This window comes from Protopterus annectens, chromosome 3.part0, assembly GCF_019279795.1.
Source record: "Protopterus annectens isolate FY-2018-M chromosome 3.part0, PAN1.0, whole genome shotgun sequence".
NCBI lineage: Eukaryota > Metazoa > Chordata > Ceratodontiformes > Protopteridae > Protopterus > Protopterus annectens.
This window is the reverse complement of record NC_056731.1, coordinates 331,181,634-331,199,204: the sequence shown is the minus strand read 5'-3', so window position 1 is coordinate 331,199,204 and position 17,571 is coordinate 331,181,634.

Sequence of the window (17,571 nt, the reverse complement as noted above, 5' to 3'; positions counted from 1 at the left end):
CCCCCTCCCCATATTAAACAGAGTATTTCCACCACACTCTTGAAACGCAAGCTGTATGAGTTCAAATACATCCCTAGTCTCACCCCACAAAAACTCATGGGCAGGGCTAGCAAGTAGTATGAATTGCTGTGGCTAGGTTACAAGTGATCTTCCTGATCAATTGCCTAGCAACAGCCTATGACACTATGAACTTGAGTTGTGGAACTTACATTATTATTTCTTGTCCTTCTACTCTGTCATGGAAAGAAATAAAGAAAGAAATTGAACATTTTCACAAAAATGCTAGGAAAAATAAAACTGGCTTCCTGACTTTTGAAAACAGTGGCATCATACAGAAGGAAGACATATTTGTGCAACACAGTCATTGTGTTACCACACATGATAAACCTCTTTCATTAACGTACGATGACAGTACTGTGTTGTAACAGTTCTTATTGGCTGGAAGCCATGGTGATTCAGTACTTGCTCTACAGTTTCAGATGAGGAAACCATCATAGTGACTGGCTAAAGGACACTGTAAAAATTAAATTTAGTAATTTTCCAGAATAACATGATCTATTGACTGATGTCCACAATTAATTCAAGCTATTGGACAGACAAGCTATGGTTGAACAGCTGATATGTGAAATATTTCATGCACAAAACAAAACAGGCCATAAGTCCTATAGATCAAAGTGTAGCAGATGGCAGTGTTGAAATCATTCCAATGTGTGGGTAATGGGGAATCATAGGCTGCTCTTGGATTCCTTAGAGGTAACAGACTGATACAGATTCATAAAATGTTCTACTCCTCATCAAGCTGTCCCCTTTACAAATTAGGAGAAAGAAATTTGCAAGCAGTTTTCAGGGAAGCTGATGACAAAATGATATGTGTCACATATTAACTAATAAGATACTTCCAAAAGCACAGAAAAGCAAAAATATAATTGCTGACTACACTGCTCTTCTACTCCCCCCACCCTTTGATTCACTGTTAAAACTATAACAGATGCTACCCTGTAAGCTCAGTGACAGCCAAACTGAAACAGAAAGTGCTGAATTCAGCTGTTGTACATGGTCAGGGAGAAAATGTAATTAACAATTTATGTTTATTGCAATGACATAAAATCTGTATCTGCTGCTTCTAATAAGCATAGCAATTGCCCTTCAATACTGTCAATTACCAGTTTGTTAGCAGTGGGTAAAAGTGCACAGTGTCTTATATTGTAAACCTTAGTAATGACAAATGACAGTGAAGACACAATGAAGGCAGTCACATCCTTGAAAGTTAAATATGCAAGTGTTACACCAAACTAAATCCCTATCTCTAGTGCAATTTCTGCCTTTCAGCAAAGTGAAATTATTCAAGCTCATAACCCTAATATAGCATTGGCTGATACTAGCATAATCACAAAAGTTTCAAGTCTGCTTTGTATCAGCTTTGGAAATAAATGTCTGCCCTGCACCTACTTGGCTTGACTATAAAGCATATTCCTTACTATCCATCAGGCTACTATCAACGTATACTAGTATAACTGTTTACTCACAGAGCTACACAGAACTTCACTGTAGAAAAATGCACTTATACTGCCTTAGCAAAAGTCAGCATCAACAATTCACACGCCTAGTATGGAATGTCATGACCAGCTGCAGAAAGTAAATCATAGTATCTATCTTTTTTGTGGGTTAAGGATTCAAGTCTGCTGACCTCCAGAGGCCATTAATGCCCTCTAATGTTCTCCCCCATATCTCTTACCTTTCTTTATGTACTGAGGTGACCTACCAATAATAGAGGATGGCCTTGCTGACTATAGATTTATGGTGACAAAATCAGTGGACCACTGGTGGATTTAATTCTAATGCAGGCTTCTACTTACTCTTGAGGTATTCTTGTATCTCTAAGGGCAGGTGTGTGCAATGATGTTAGCAGATACATACCCACACATCCATCCATGTGGTCCTGGTGCTTGTGGTCACCCTATGAGAGCACTAACAGCAATTCCCATATTGCCTACTAGATCTCTATACCTCTGCACCTCATCCCCATTCCTGTACTTAAATAAAGAGAATGGACTTTCAGGGAGACATCTGCCCTCACCACACCTGCCACCCAGTCATCCCACCAACTTCTAGATCACTAGCTGTACCAAGGTCATTAACCAATAGCAGTTTTTTTTTATTTTATTTATTTGTTTATTTTACTTTATTTACTCTTTTTTGACTGGACTAGTCCTACTAGGTCAGTGTTCTCTTTTCAGGGGAGGCCTGAGGTAGTATTCATACTGAGTAGGGGAAATTTAGCCAGGACACCAGGGAACATTTGCTATTCTTTTTTACAATAAATGCCGTGAGATCTTTTACATCAGTCTGCGCTACCACAAACTCAGGATGACTGGACAAAGATGGGACCTAGGTTTAACATGTCATCTGAAAGATGGCTCCCTCAGGAGTACAGCACTGCAGTGTCAATAATGGAAAAATAATTCACACGCCTAGTATGGGAATACAGCCCACGGCCTTCTGTTCTTCCAGCACTCCTGCACTCCCTCCATGATCAGTGAGAAAACAATACATGAGCTCCTCTTTGATGGCATTTTAAAAACAGATGCATGCGACCATTAATTGGGTCAGTTTTGTGACTTATGAAGACAAATTTCAGTAATTATATCATTAAGGTCAATACTGATATCCAGATAAAGCTAATTGCATAGAGGGTTTTCAGATTCAGTCTAGGAATCTAGACAGAGTTTCATCTAGCAGTTTAATAAAAGTAGAAGCAGATAAAGAACATTGTGCAGTAACAGCCAGGTAGGCTAGTGTAACATTTGGTATTTAGCCTGCCTCAGATCAACAGATGGAACCATACCTCTCAACTGTTCCTGGCTTTGCAGAATGTCCCTATTTTGCCTCATATATTTACCATGTCCATTGTAAAATTTTTGATTTTTGGGTAAAGCATTGAGGATTATAGGTAGACAATAATGCCAGACATTAGAGTTTCACACCATCTTTTTCAGAAAAAGCATGTTGATGCAAAAGTTATTTTTTTCTTATTTTAAGTGAATTAGAGTAATATTTCAAAAAATTGTCTCCAAGTTTGGGCCTCTGCCCTCCCCCATTTTTGGATTTCAGCAGAATTCTTGAGGAAAGAAGTTGAGATGTATGGACAGAGAATGCATTTGACCTTGTGTGTGTGTGTTTACATGTGTCAGAGATTGTGTGACTGTGTAAGAGAGCAACACACAAAGACACTAAGGTACATAAACAGATGTAGAAGAGATGGTAAACTAAATATATAGGATTACTATCATGAACGCGACATTCACAAGCCTGAACAGTGATGTTACCGACGCATATCCTCGACTCATGCATATTAAATTGGTCCAGTGGTTAACACGATAACATTGACAATGTTTTGTCGATATTAATATCAAAAGTTGCCATTGCCAACCATGCTTCATGTCCCTGCCTTGTTGACGATCTTATGAACTGACGTACAACTGTATGGCGATATTCTGACTGTCGGTCTTACCAAGCTCGAGGAAGTGCCTGTCGTTCAACAGACTTTCTGCCTTTAGATTGTAAATCACATATATATATATATATATATATATATATATATGTATATATGTGTGTGTGTGTGTGTGTGTGTGTGTGTGTGTGTGTGTGTGTGTGTGTGTGTGTGTGTATGCATATGTGTCTACATGTATATATATATATATCTATAAACCTACTGATCCTTGCTGGCATGACAATGCTAAATGAAGCAATGTGTGTAACTAACAGAGGCACAATGATGTATGAAGTCAGACACCTTTGAAAAAAGTGCCAGCATGTGTGGTATACACCTATACACAACTGGATTTTGACTGGCTTTTTGATTCGGGGGGACAGTAATGACTCAAGATTCATAACTGTATTGGTGGCATAGGTGAGTAAAAAATATTCAGCAGTAAACAGCTGTTTCAAAACATACCCTAATTGGATAATCACCACTCAGAAATGTAAAGCATTCATCGACATTTTCAGACAAATTTAGTGAGACAAATACCAAGCTAGCCAGTAAAATAAAGTATGACTGCATTAAAAAATATCTCCTGTCAGAACAGTAAGGATGATGGCAAGGACACAATTATACATCTTTTTGCTGATAACACATTTCTCTACTAAGAAAGATGACTGACTATGAGAAAGCCTGCTGAATTAATATGAGTATATTTATAACATCTAGAACACATGTCTTCCTATTTTGCAAAACTCCAGGAGCCTGCAAAGCCTGGACTGGATTCACAAGGATCTGTGAATGAAGTCTTGTATGTCTATTGTAGAAGACGTCAAATAGCCTGCAAATCTAGTGTGGATCCGCAAGCAGCTTTGGTCCACATCCCATGCTAACAAAGTTTCAGGCTTAAAACTTCATAGATTCACAAACTTTGAAAGTGTTATGGATGATTGCTGTATTTGTCAGCAGATCACAGAGATTAATACAGTATCAACATTCATGAAGTGCACAAGTCATGTCACTAGTGTGAAATCCATAGCACTTCGAAGAATGATATGGCTTTGGCCAAGGGAAACAGCAACTGCACAAGTGGCCATCATGTAATAACTTCACATGCAGGAATTGTGAGAGCTTTGTGAATCTAGCACACTCTTACCCTGTAAATATCATATTGTTCACAACAGGGGTCTGCTGCTAAGAGCCAGAGACAGTGAAATTAAAAAGATCTTGTTTGTTGATTCCTTTCCCTGCCTCGGTATTGCATAGATATTGCCTCATATCATATTTAGTCTGCTTGTTATTACTTTCCAGGGAATGTTTCATAAAAGAAACATCTGGATTTTGTGTTTTTTTTTTTTTATTTGACATTCTTCTTTAACCCAGTTATGTAATGAATCATTAAAGAATTGTTCTCCTGTTTCTTTCCCAGTTTGCATTAATAAACTGCTTGAGAGCAGTTTAATGCCGAGGAGATTAAGCCCACATGCTGGTGGTGTCATTTATGCCGTAGTTCCACAGTTTGATTCTCTCTGTCTCCATTTACCTACTTGTTTACTCTGACCAAATCATTTAAACAGTCTCACCAGCTTACCCCAAAGAGATATGTATGCTTAATACGTCTAATTGGCTGACAATTAATTAGAACAAAACACAGAAAAAAAGAAAGATGACTTTTATAAAAAAAAATACATTTTTATTTTAGTAATAAAGAGAAAGAGTCTATAATCAAAAGAGATTAATCCAGGGCATCAGTTTATCATAATAAATCAATATACATGGAAAGATAAAGAACTGTCAGAAACACAGCAAACAGTCCCCCTTCAAAAAATACTCCTTATAAAAATGTAATAGGAGACATTCAAAAGCAAGGAAACTTTATCTGTGATGCCACATTTTACTAATCATTGAAAACACTGCTTTGTTTCTTCTCCCTCAGTCTTCATGGATTATCTATTCATGATTTTTCTAGTAGTGCTAGAACACTTTTGCTATTTCATTTTAATCATTTATTTCTGTGACCAAATGGTCTTCGCTCATAGTTGAATGATGGGTTGTTTATAACAAGATGAGCCTACAAACCCAGAAGTATTGCTTTACCCATATAATTTTTTTAAAATGCTCCCCAACAGTTTATAGAAATCTAGCAAATGACTTATGTGTTGTTATGCATTTCCCCATAGCATTCCTCATACATGCAGGCAATTTATTGACGTTACATTATAAAACTTTTATTAAGAATATTCCTACATAAATCTACTTTAAGCTTCGCTGACATTACCATAGAACTATCAAGGAAATTCATCCGCAGATCCATAGACAAGCTAGTACCATTCCACGATTTGACACTCCTTGTCTAAGGCTCAGGAGAAAGCCCTGTCTATTCTCCTCAATCTGTGCACCTCAACTCTAAGTCGAGCAAAAAAGGTCTAGTCTCCAATTTAGCACTCTTCATTTAAGGAAAATGAGCTCAGGAGCACATCAAAACCCAGTCAGGTTCATTCTCCTTGATATCTGCCCCCTCAACTCTATGCTGAGAAACAAACATGGAAAATGAAAGGTGCCTTCTCTTCTTTAAACCATAGTAAACACTTGACAGAAATGTAATAAGAAGCTTGCGATTTCTAAATCTTCAAAACTGGCAAAAAAATCTTGAAATGCATTACTGGCATTCATACCTGAATGCTCCTACTGCACTAGACCACAGACAGAGTGCTGAAGCACATTGCCAAATGCAGTATGGGCATTTAGAGGATCTATATCACATTATCGCAAACTTAAAATGTCGAACGTCAAAACAATGAAAGTGCAGAAAACTCGAAGTTCCATTTCTGAGATCACAGTACAGTGAAGATTGGGATATTTGTCCTTTCCTCACTGTAGTGCAATCTCAAAGTAGGAATATATATTTAGTGGGGGGGGGCACAGCCCCCCACAATTACGGAGTTTGAGTTTTGGCATTTTCGCTCTTTTGAGCATTTGACATTTTACGTCTTCGATAATATGATATAGATGCCATTTAGAGACTGAATGTCAGTACTGAGTATCATGTCCTCTGACATCTTGTGCACTCGGGTCAGCTTTCCCCTTTGTCCCACCCTACCTATGACTCTGCATCTACTTTAATAGACATGACAAAGGTGCAGCAAAGGATACTGAGAAATGAGTTGTGATACTTAAGCCATTACATAATGTAATGCAAAAGATTATATGTCAAACTGTGGTGAAACATCTTAAGGATGGTAAATTTGGATCTGAAATACACTTATGTGCACGCACGTGCACACATACACACATACATATGTATATATGTGTGTGTGTGTGTGTGTGTGTGTGTGTGTGTGTGTGTGTGTGTGTATATATAAATATATATATATATATATATATATATATATATATATATATATATATATATAAATACACACATATATATATATATATATATATATATATACACATACACACACACACACATATATATATATATATATATATATATATATATATATATATATATATTATCAGTGCAAATAATGAAGTAAGCTTGTTCTTAAGAAATCATTGAAAAACATGTATATACCTTAGGTATGGGTCCACACCATACATATCCAAATAGGCTCCACACTGAACAACCACAGAGCAAATTTACAGGTTTAGCTTCTCATGCCTCTCTTACCTCTCTGAGATCAGTGCCTTAAAGTGCTAATCTATGTCCATATGGTCTGGAAAATAAGTATCATGGGCTGTTGCGAGATGTCCAGATTTGTAGCCTTGTGACTATCATTTCCTCTATCACTTTTCTCTCTATGCTTCCTTTATGTTTCCACATGGTAAAACCTTTTCCCAGTATATACTCTCCTTGTTCTTGGATATCAGAAGCCTGTTTGGATACCTCCTTCAAGATCTGTAAAGTAAAGTCTGAACATGTTTTAACTCTTTCTTTGTGACCCTCCTCATTTCTCTTTCCAAAGGAAAGCTGACATGTTTTGACAGCTGCATCTCAGATTCAGGCTTGTTACTCCTACCTAACTTTTCCCCTGAAGTTAAACCTTCCATGGAATGTCAAGTACCTTTCAACAGCTGTAGATCTTTTTTCAGATTTGATACCACTAACTAGCCACCCATAAGAAATAGCTGAATCTCCAGCCTCTGATGAAGTTATACACAATGGCAGGGTCTCACCACTGCTGCCATCACCACATGCTTGCCTTCATAAATAGTTGCATGCCACCATACGCTTACAAGTCATCACATCACAAAAATTATTTCTTATTAAAGTGTTTGCTGAAATATCATCAAACATTGCTATATGTTAATTCCACTGCCTCCTTCCTAATATCAAAAAATTATGGCTAGTGGTACCTGAAAAAGTGCCTGTTCCAAAGCTTTGAACAGAGTTGACTTCCTGGGCAAGTATTTTTCCATTTTATCCACTCACTCCAAGTTTGGTAACATTTATGTCTGATACTGTGCCCTACTTCATAATATTCTTTTCCCATACAACCAGATGGTCTACAGATCCTTATGGAACTTTGGACCAGTAGTGGGCTCCAAACAACCTACCAGTGTTATAGTACCATACCTTACTGCTGAGCTCAATGATTTTTTTCCAAACTTGGCAGAGTGGATATTTGTATTGTATGTGCCTGATTCGGTTATACTAAAAAAATGTAACCTCAGGATGGGTACGCACTAGAATTAGTGGCTTTCCCTATTGTATGTGAGAACCTCTGTGATGGCTAAGGCTGTTCCCATAGGTTCCTTGTAATGATGCATAGTACTAGGTACCCCCCTTCTTGTACAGCTGTGACCTGCCAAATAAAAAGAGATTGCCATTTCTACCCATCTCTTCAGCAGTAACACATTATCTTTCTGCCATCCGGATTGTCAAGTCCTCAGTTAAAGTGCTGAATGCTTATGTCCTTATCATAAAGATTTATTCACCCATCTGTGAGAGCAAGCACTTAGTTCTGCAGTGAGTTCAATTTCAGTCTTCTGTGTTTTGTCCATGTCTTCTAAACTTTTTTCTATAAACTTCAGGATTTCATTTGCAATATTCAGACAAAATACGTTGAACTTTCACATAATGTAAACAATCCTTATTATTTCATTTATTTGCAGAATGCAAAGTCCTGTTTGTGAGAAAATAGGTTAGAAACACTGTCCTCCTTGCCTCAAATCAGCTTGATATTGATGAAATGTAGCTTAAAATGCCCAAATAAAATTATCAAAATTATCTCCTCTTTATAATGAGAAAACACCTTTCTGCTGATCTTTGCTTCTAGGGCTGGGTTTTCACCCCAACTAATTATCTGTACATGACAAATGGCCAACACTTCTTCAGTTTGGTACTACTTTTCCATTTCCTTTCACTGCCTCTCCCTCTATGCAGTTTCAGACTGTCTCTATTCTTCCTGCCTTTGCATCTCAAGCTGACTCATTCTATCAGTTGCTTCAAGACATTTCACTTCCAGTTGTAATTCTGGGGACCCCTGGGAATGAACTGAATTGTCTACTTGTTTGCATGCTGCATAACTAGAGCCCCTGCAAGGCCATTTCCAGGTTAAGTGTACTGAGTTTCAACTGCACTGGCCTTAGAAGTATGCAGAAGATATTTAATGTTGCCCTTATATATCGGCCTACAACATATACACCCAAATATAATCTACACTGAGCAAGCACAGAGCACATTTACCAGCCCCAGCTTCACACGCTCTCCCCACCTCACTCTGCGATCACTGCATTATAGAGCTAACTTATTCTCAATAACTATAATCTAAATAAACTATTGCCATGACATGCAAAGCGCAACAATCTGTAAGGAATTTATTTATTGACTTTTGTTTATTGAGGGAGTCCACCTGGGTAATAAATACCCATTCACAGTGGAGGCCTGGAGAGAAAAGCTCCAGAGAGTTAAATAACATCAAATAAAACAGTAGTATAAATGTAATTAAAAAACATGCATACATACAATTTCATTATAGCATGAGGAGACACCAGGTCTATAATAATAAAAGAAAAAAATTTAAATTAAATATGACGATCGATATATACAAAGTATTAAAAGCGTAGTGTACTATGCTAGGAAATAATCAAAAAAAGATGACACAATTGCTCCCTAAAAATGGAGAGATGGCAAGTGTTGAAAGGACATAGAAAGATGAAAAGTTAGTAACAATGTAAAGTATTTATTGATGTAGATCATACAGGAGAGATGCATGGACATAGCTATGAGATTTGGAGAAATGGTCAAGAGACAGATAAATGCCATCCTGCTAACTGAGTCAATGGCCTTTCATCAAAATTTTATGACGTAATAAAAAATTAAGGGAAAAGCTAAGTTCAGCCTGCAAATATGTGTGTGTGTGTGTGTGTGTGTGTGTGTGTGTGTGTGTGTGTGTGTGTGTGTGTGTGTGTGTCTGTCTGTGTGTGTCTGTCTGTGTGTGTCTGTCTGTCTGTGTTTGTTGCTACTGTCTACCGGACAAAAAAAATGAAAGTGAAGTAACAACTACTTGCTCTCACACAAAAAGGGTCAGAGTTCATACTTAGCAGTTAAATTCCAGAGCAAACCATTTGCTTGTCCTAGAAAAGCTTTTGTTACATGTGTTTTACAATATTAGCTGTTTCACATACCTACTGTTCATTTTTGTTTGCTATATAGTTAATGTACTACACAGAAAAAAATGCAGTTGCAAACTTCATGCACCTTTATATGTTCAACACATAAAAAGAATCACAAGTTTTATGCAGTATTTTAGTTCATAGAAAAATGCTAGCATTTTCACTCATTTATATTTCATATCTTTACTGCGGCCTTATTATTAACAATCCTCACAAATACTATGAGTGATTAAAAGCAAGAGGGAACATTAAGAATCTATTAAATAGGGAAAAACAGAAAGAAAAATATGATAAAGACAACTAAAATGGTAAATGAACTGGTAAAGCTAAAGAAAACAGAACTGGAACACTTGCATCTAAAATGGAGTCATTTTAAGACTAGTTTTAGGAAATAACGTCTTCATAGAGAGATGGACAGGAGGAATGATTAACCAGGGCACTAAAAGGTAAAAATTGATAAGAATTTAACAAGACATGGATTAGTTGCTGACAAACAGGAAGAGGTATAAGGAAAGAAAAGTGCTTGTACAACAGCATATATATTTTAAAATAACAAGAGATTAACCTTTTTCATCTGTGAGTCCTAAAGTTGCTTGTTAGAATGTTAACTTTCACCCTCCATGCAGATTCTAAATGTAAGTCACCACAGATGAGCTTGTCCTTGGGGATACATTTGGAAGGAGGAATATCAAATTTATAGAGATCCAGGACAGTATTTATCTCAGTGTGAGGAAGGGGATTGGTCAATCCAGTAGAAAGGCTAATGAGTTCTTGCTTGCCATTTGTACCAACAACCAGATAGTTAATATCAACCTGTCATTGTCTTTTCATTTAACAAAGGGAGAGTACAAGGCTGTCTGCTCTCAAGCCTCCATGCAGCATTATACCATGAATCACTAGCAGAAGAAATTCATCTGAGCCACCTAGCTTGAGTATAAGTGCTCCTATCTGATAGGAGCATAACCCCAACTTTACTCAGACTTCAAAGTCATATGAGGTTAGAAAGTAAGCAAAAAAAAAATCAGTCTCCCTATAATGAACCATGATTCATACTGACAAACCAAAACTCATCTCCTTTTCATCTGAGACAGCACCTGAATGTTTTTAGTGCTGTGTCTTCTATTGTCAGCAACAATGCTCAACAGCGGGTCCAAAAGTTTTAGTCATATATTAAATCAAAAATTCATGAAATTTAAACTAGCTCTATATTTATCCTTCCTTTGTTATTGTGCCTGTCCCCAATTTAAGATCTATATTGGTTTGAATGTGGATAATTTGGATATATAGCAACTGATATTAACTCTCCAAAGCATTGGTTCCTAGAATGTTTTTTTCAGTATGTCTGCTCTTCTGTAAGTTCACAGTTGCGTAAGGTGTGGTTCACTCTTAACAGGTGTTTTCTCATTTCCCCATTGTTAATGTGACCATGAACTTAACACATGTAAGTTAGAGGGGTAAATGAGTGAAACGCCCCCACCCCACCCCACACCCCATGAGGGGTTTGAGAAGGTTTGCCTCATGCAAAAAAAATATATATTTTATTGATTTCCCCATGAAGTTCCTTATGTGTTCATTCAGTGAAGCATGTGTGGGTGGTGTCTGTCTCCCCATTCTCACAGTGGATCAGTCCCTAACAACTCCACTGGAAGAACCATGAGACATTTCAACTCTCTTCTCACACAAACAGATTTATATGGATAGGACTATTCATTGTCCCACTACCTGAAAATTCAGTAACCTAAAATTTTTTAGAAGGTCTGACATCTTTAGCATTTACAAGGACAATGCATACAGCTACTTTTCTATGCAAGCAGGACATCTAAACAGAATACAAATAGAATGTTTACATAACAGAAAAAAACATATAATTGGTTATATACATAAACATTTATTTTTGCATACAAGTAATCTATCCAAAGTAAACATAAGAAATTGCATTTACAATATATGAAAAATAGTGATTATATGCAGAGTTACTGATTTTATCTATCATAGTCTAATCAGTTTACATGACAGGAGTTGCTAACTTTGAGGCATACAAATAATTTATCCAAAGGAAAATGAAGCAATTTTCTTTACATGACATGAAAAAAATGATTATATGCAGATATATGCAGATAGGGGTACTTTTATCAACAACTGATTTTATTTGGCAACGTATTATCTTCTTTCAGAGGGATCCACAATCAAACAGATATTGATCTCCCATTTGGGACAGATACAATGATAGGAGAAGGATAAATATGTAGATAGTTTGAATTCCTTAAATTCTGTATTTAATATATGATTGAGACTTTTAGACTTGTTACCTAACACAGGATCCTCTACTATCTTTTCATTCCTAGCTATGTATCCACATTACAAATAATACATACTTTTTCTTCAATCTATTTTTTTTACCTCATCTCATACTTCCTTCTTAAACTGATTTCTACCTTTTCCCCCCCACTTCCTTGCCCACCACTTGTAAGACTATAGGCAATGTTGTCTCCATAATAAAAATAAACTCTTACTGGGTTTATACTTGTCTTCTCAATAACAGCCATCTCTCACCTTCTGATCCAAACTATGACAAAAGCTTTTGATAGTAAACATATAGGCATCAAGGGTTGCTCCCAACGTTTGTAGACAGCTTCAGCCTTCCTCTCTCTCACTCACTCTCTCTCTCTCTCTGTCCATGACCAACAACAGAAATGCATGGCCTTCCTGATCTGTATGTTTTTAGACTCACAATGTAAAAGTTTATTTGGAGGAGTCCCTTACCTGCACCATCCTATTCTCTTTATCCCTTTAGGGTTACAATGCAGTATATTGTCCTTCAACGCCATAGAATAAAACAAAGTTCTCAGATATAGGTTCTGCAAAGTCAAATAAACCAATTCCCCATACTGTTGTGTCCCTCTTAGTTTTTTAACATTTGGGAAGTAACAGCTGACTTACATGTTGACTTTAAGTAGCAATTCCAACAACAGACTCTTCTCCAAACCTCTTGAATGAATATACTTCTGCTGGCAATATTCATATTTTCTTTCTCATCCAAAGCAACATTTTCAAGATGTTCCTGAATCATTACTTCAATGTTACTGATGCTTGTCTTTAGGAGTAAGCTTCTGAAAACATATCTTTGAAAAGTACTGTTTCCTCTTGCATTTTATCTGCACTGGATACTTAATGCACTGCAGTCATCCAGGACAATACTAATGGAAGACATCTTTCTTCTGTCTTACTGAGGCAGAAATAATTGAATTAAGGTTAAAATAAAGTTTATTACATAGTAGGTACATAGTAGGTTACAACAATGTTTGACAGCTAACATATAACATTGTAGTAACATACTAAATACCCAGGGCACTAAATAATTAGGTATTGTAAAAGAACAATTATAATGTACAAAAACAATTATAATATAAACAAAAAAGTATAGTAAGAAAATATTACATTAGGATGTACAGTGATAAATTATACAGAGAACAATTACTACAAGTAGTTAGTTTCAGGGTAGTAAAGAGGGAGGTAGTAGATGGCAGACATGAATGGAGTTGGAGGAGGCTGAGGAGGAGGAGGTGGGCTAGTAGACAATGGAGCATAGAAACAGTGGGTTGGACAGTGGGGGTGGGATTTAGAGGAGGCCATTTCTGAAAGGAGTGGGATAGGTGGGAGGTTGATTCGGTGAGAAGACACAATTATTAGAAACAAATTTTGAAAACAGAAGTTTCCTGAGGAGAGTCACCTCCTGAGTTACAGGATTTGATTATCTGTTGATTGAATCTAATCTATGGGAGGCTGGTATGCTATTTAGGTTAAGGTAAAAAACATTATCAGAGAGAGAGCAGGAGTGTTTGTAATAATTAATAGTTGTTTGTAAGCAATAGTAAGTTTGGTAGGTCTATAGTTTTGGTAGTTGAAGATTAGTACAGGTTCTGAGGTACAGGAGTGGACGGTTTTGTAGACAGTAATGTGCCTTATGCAACAAGAGCAATATGATTATAATATATTCAAGATTTGGCCGGAGCGGGGGGAGGGATGGGGAGATGGGAGAGGATGCTGTAAGGAGAAAGAAGGAGGAGATGGAGAATCCAAGCAATGGGCCCTAGATTAGTTTCAGAGATTTTTTATTTACACAGTTTGGTATTAACAGTTGATAACAGTTTTGCAAGAGCAGTTGATGTATACATCCAATCTGAATTGTTTTCACATATAACCCCAGGATTTGGGCTTGGTATGATGGGGGGTGGAGCAGTGGTTCAATTGTTGGGAAAAGATCAGGGGGAAAAGAGAGTAGCATTTATGAATTTAGGATTAAGGATTTTTGGAGTTTTCTGATAACCATCAGTCAACTGCTGTGAAACAGTCTTGAGTTTTGGATAATAGAATAGTTAGATAGGATAAGTTAGAAGTGTATTGCATCAGTGCTATCTGGGATGCATATATGATATTTGTATAGGACAACGGTTAAATATAAAATAAAAATAAAAAAAGCATGGAAAAAGTAAGGGGCCAAGGGACATGGATTGGAGGGGGTGGAATGGAAAGAGTACATCAGCTTGCAGAGCCTTGCTCAACCAGAAGTCAATAAGAAAGAGGAAAGTAGATATATCTAGAGGCAGGGTGTATCTAGATAGGGTTTTTAGGGTTTTAGGGTGGTTTTTTGCAGCCTTTCATCAAAAAGATTTGGAAAAAGCTGAAAAGATTTGCCTAAGGAGAATTTTTTTTTCATGTGGAGAAGAGAGATAGTGTTTGTGAAGAGTGGAAGAGCTGAAGCCAGTGCTATGTTTGGGGTTGAAGCCATGCTGGGAGTTAGTGAGTTAGGAAGAGTTGTTAGTGGTGTTTGAGTTGTTATTTTTGCCTTTTCCATGATTTTGCCAGTGGTGACAAAATGGCTATTGGTCTGTAGTTTGAGAGGTTTTTGGATGAGATGCCAGAGGGATGGAGAGGGATGGATTGGATGTTTTATTATAGGGTGGATTATGGATTCAGTTATGGATTAATTATATGAGATGAGTTGGGGTGAGAATTAACAATCAGCTTTGTTAGGAAAAGCAAGATGGATAGAAGTGCCGCTGGCGAGTGGTTTGGCTGCTTTAGTTTCCTTAGTAAGGATGGGATGTATGCAGTAGGGTTGGGTGCAGGGTTGAATATGGTTAGGTTTCTGGGTGGGGGGACTGGGGGTGCTGGCAGTCTGGTTGTGGTTTTTGGTTGAGGGATTGGATACTTGGTTGGAAGAAGAAATATGAGGATGTGGGTAGAAGGTATTATGGTTCATGGCCCACTTCTTATGGGTTTTGTGTTTGTTCTGCCTGGGTGGAGTTGTTTTTGACCTTGATTCAAATGTTTTTGGGTTGTTTTGATTGTGTTTTAATAGTTTTTTGGTTTAGTTTTATTTTTGTCCATTAAGATAGATTTTTTTTGTGTCATTTCTTTTTTGTGGAATTTTTTTGGTCTCTTTGTTAGTTTTGGTAGTGGGGCATGCATTTTAGTTCATTAGATTTGATAGATTTTTGCTTGGGATTTTTTTTTTTGGGAGCATTTTGCTGCTTTGTTTTGATTTTTTTTGAGAGGTTTGTTTTGATTAATGTTTTGGAAAGAAATTGAGAATTATTTTTTACAGCTTCTGTGCTTCTAAGGTGTTTAGTTTTTGTGATAGTTGTGAGCAGGACCAGAGCTCATTTGAATCTAGTGATGTCAAAATGTTTGGTGCTTCTAACAGTCCTGGTAGTACAGGAGGTGGCAGCTACCACTTTTGCTTTTACCATTTAAGTTGTGAGGTGATCAATGATATTAGTAATGGTATGGTCTAGATTAAGTAATTTTTTTTTATGGTTGGTGAGTATCATAGATAGTAGTCTTTTTTTGTTTTTTGCTGCCAATGTAGAGGTGGTAGGTAATATTTGTGAGAAAGCCATGGAGCTTGATTTTTGTTATGTCTCTGACACACATTGATTCCAGTTTTCAATCAATGTTGACATCTCCCAAATTATGGTTTCTTGTGTTGTTTTATTTGTCTTAGAGTGTTCTCCAAGAGTGTCAAAGTTGTTGTTGTTCCCAGAAGAATATAGATTTAGGTTAGTTTTTTTTTTTATTTTATTGTAGTGTAGTTTTCTTTGTTATATTTCTCGTTGGGTATTCTGTGGTGGCTGCTGGTGGGGGTGTAGTGCTGAGTTGAGTGTTAAAGAAGACTTACACAGCCACCACCACACCTTTTTTGAGCGTGCGGTTCTGTATATTGTGTCATAGGTGGGGCAGGATACGTTATCTTTGGTCTGATGGAGGTTTTTCTCTATATCTATTTTTATATTTCACATTTTATTAGTATAGTTTATGTAGTAGTTTATTGGACTTGGGGTGGACTTGGGGGTAGATTATGGGTGGGTTTGAGTGGTAGGAGTTGTGATGTTGAGTGTTGTTTGTTTGATTGGGTGTGTAGTGAGTAGTGGGAATTTGGAGTGTTGTACTTGGGTAGTGGCTAATCAAAACCTGGGTGTGACTGGTGTGTCTGTATGTGGATATAACCGTATAGTATATAGGTAGTGTGTGTAGGGGTATTGGTAGGGTTTTTGGCCAGTTTGATAGGGTGGGTGTTAAGGACTTCATAGGACTTGTCTATAAGGATTCTTTACTAGTTAGTTAGTGGTTTGGGTTTGGTTGGGGTTGGGTGGGGTGGGTGGGGAGGAGGGGGAGTGTGTGATGTGTGTTGGACTTGGGGCAGTGAAAGAGGTGGGCCAAGAGGTGTGGTGTGGAGTGGCTAGAGATAAAGGGTGGGGTGTGGGGTTAGTTAAGTTAAATTTAGGGGGGGGGGGGGTGGGGAGGCGGGAGGTGGCGGAGGCGGAGCCCCGAAGCCAAAGAAGGAGGGGAGCGGGGGTAATCCCACTCCACATATCTTTAATTGTATTTGTGAAGACTGGTAGGGATGGGTGAAGGCTGCCAGCCTAGTCAAATAGAATTTGGTATATAATTCTGTCCTTTGTAAATATGAATGTTACAAAATAGAACAAGCGGAGACCTCCACGATGATGAACAAACAAGATTTATTCAAGGTATATATCAAACAAGCGCTTTCATGTACATCCAAGTACGCTTCTTCAGGTTTTAAAATAAAACTGAATACATCTGCTTTTATAACTCTCATCTAATTGATGAGATGCTTGTCCTCATTAATCAATTATTTAATTAATCATTTAGGTTCCTTAAAACGAAATAAAGATATATATATATGTATAAAAAGTATATACACAAAAACATATATACTAGTGTATATAAAAGTATAAACATATGGACATATGTAGAAATAAATAAAATAGATAGAACAATTAAAACCACTAAAAATGTATATGTCATTGAAAAATACTTAATACTATAAGATATCATAATAACTAACTAACCAGCTACAAAACTATGTAACAAGCAATATAATTGTTGTGTGACTAAGTCATAAAAATATATACAAAGATGGTTATCTACGTACAGCTAGC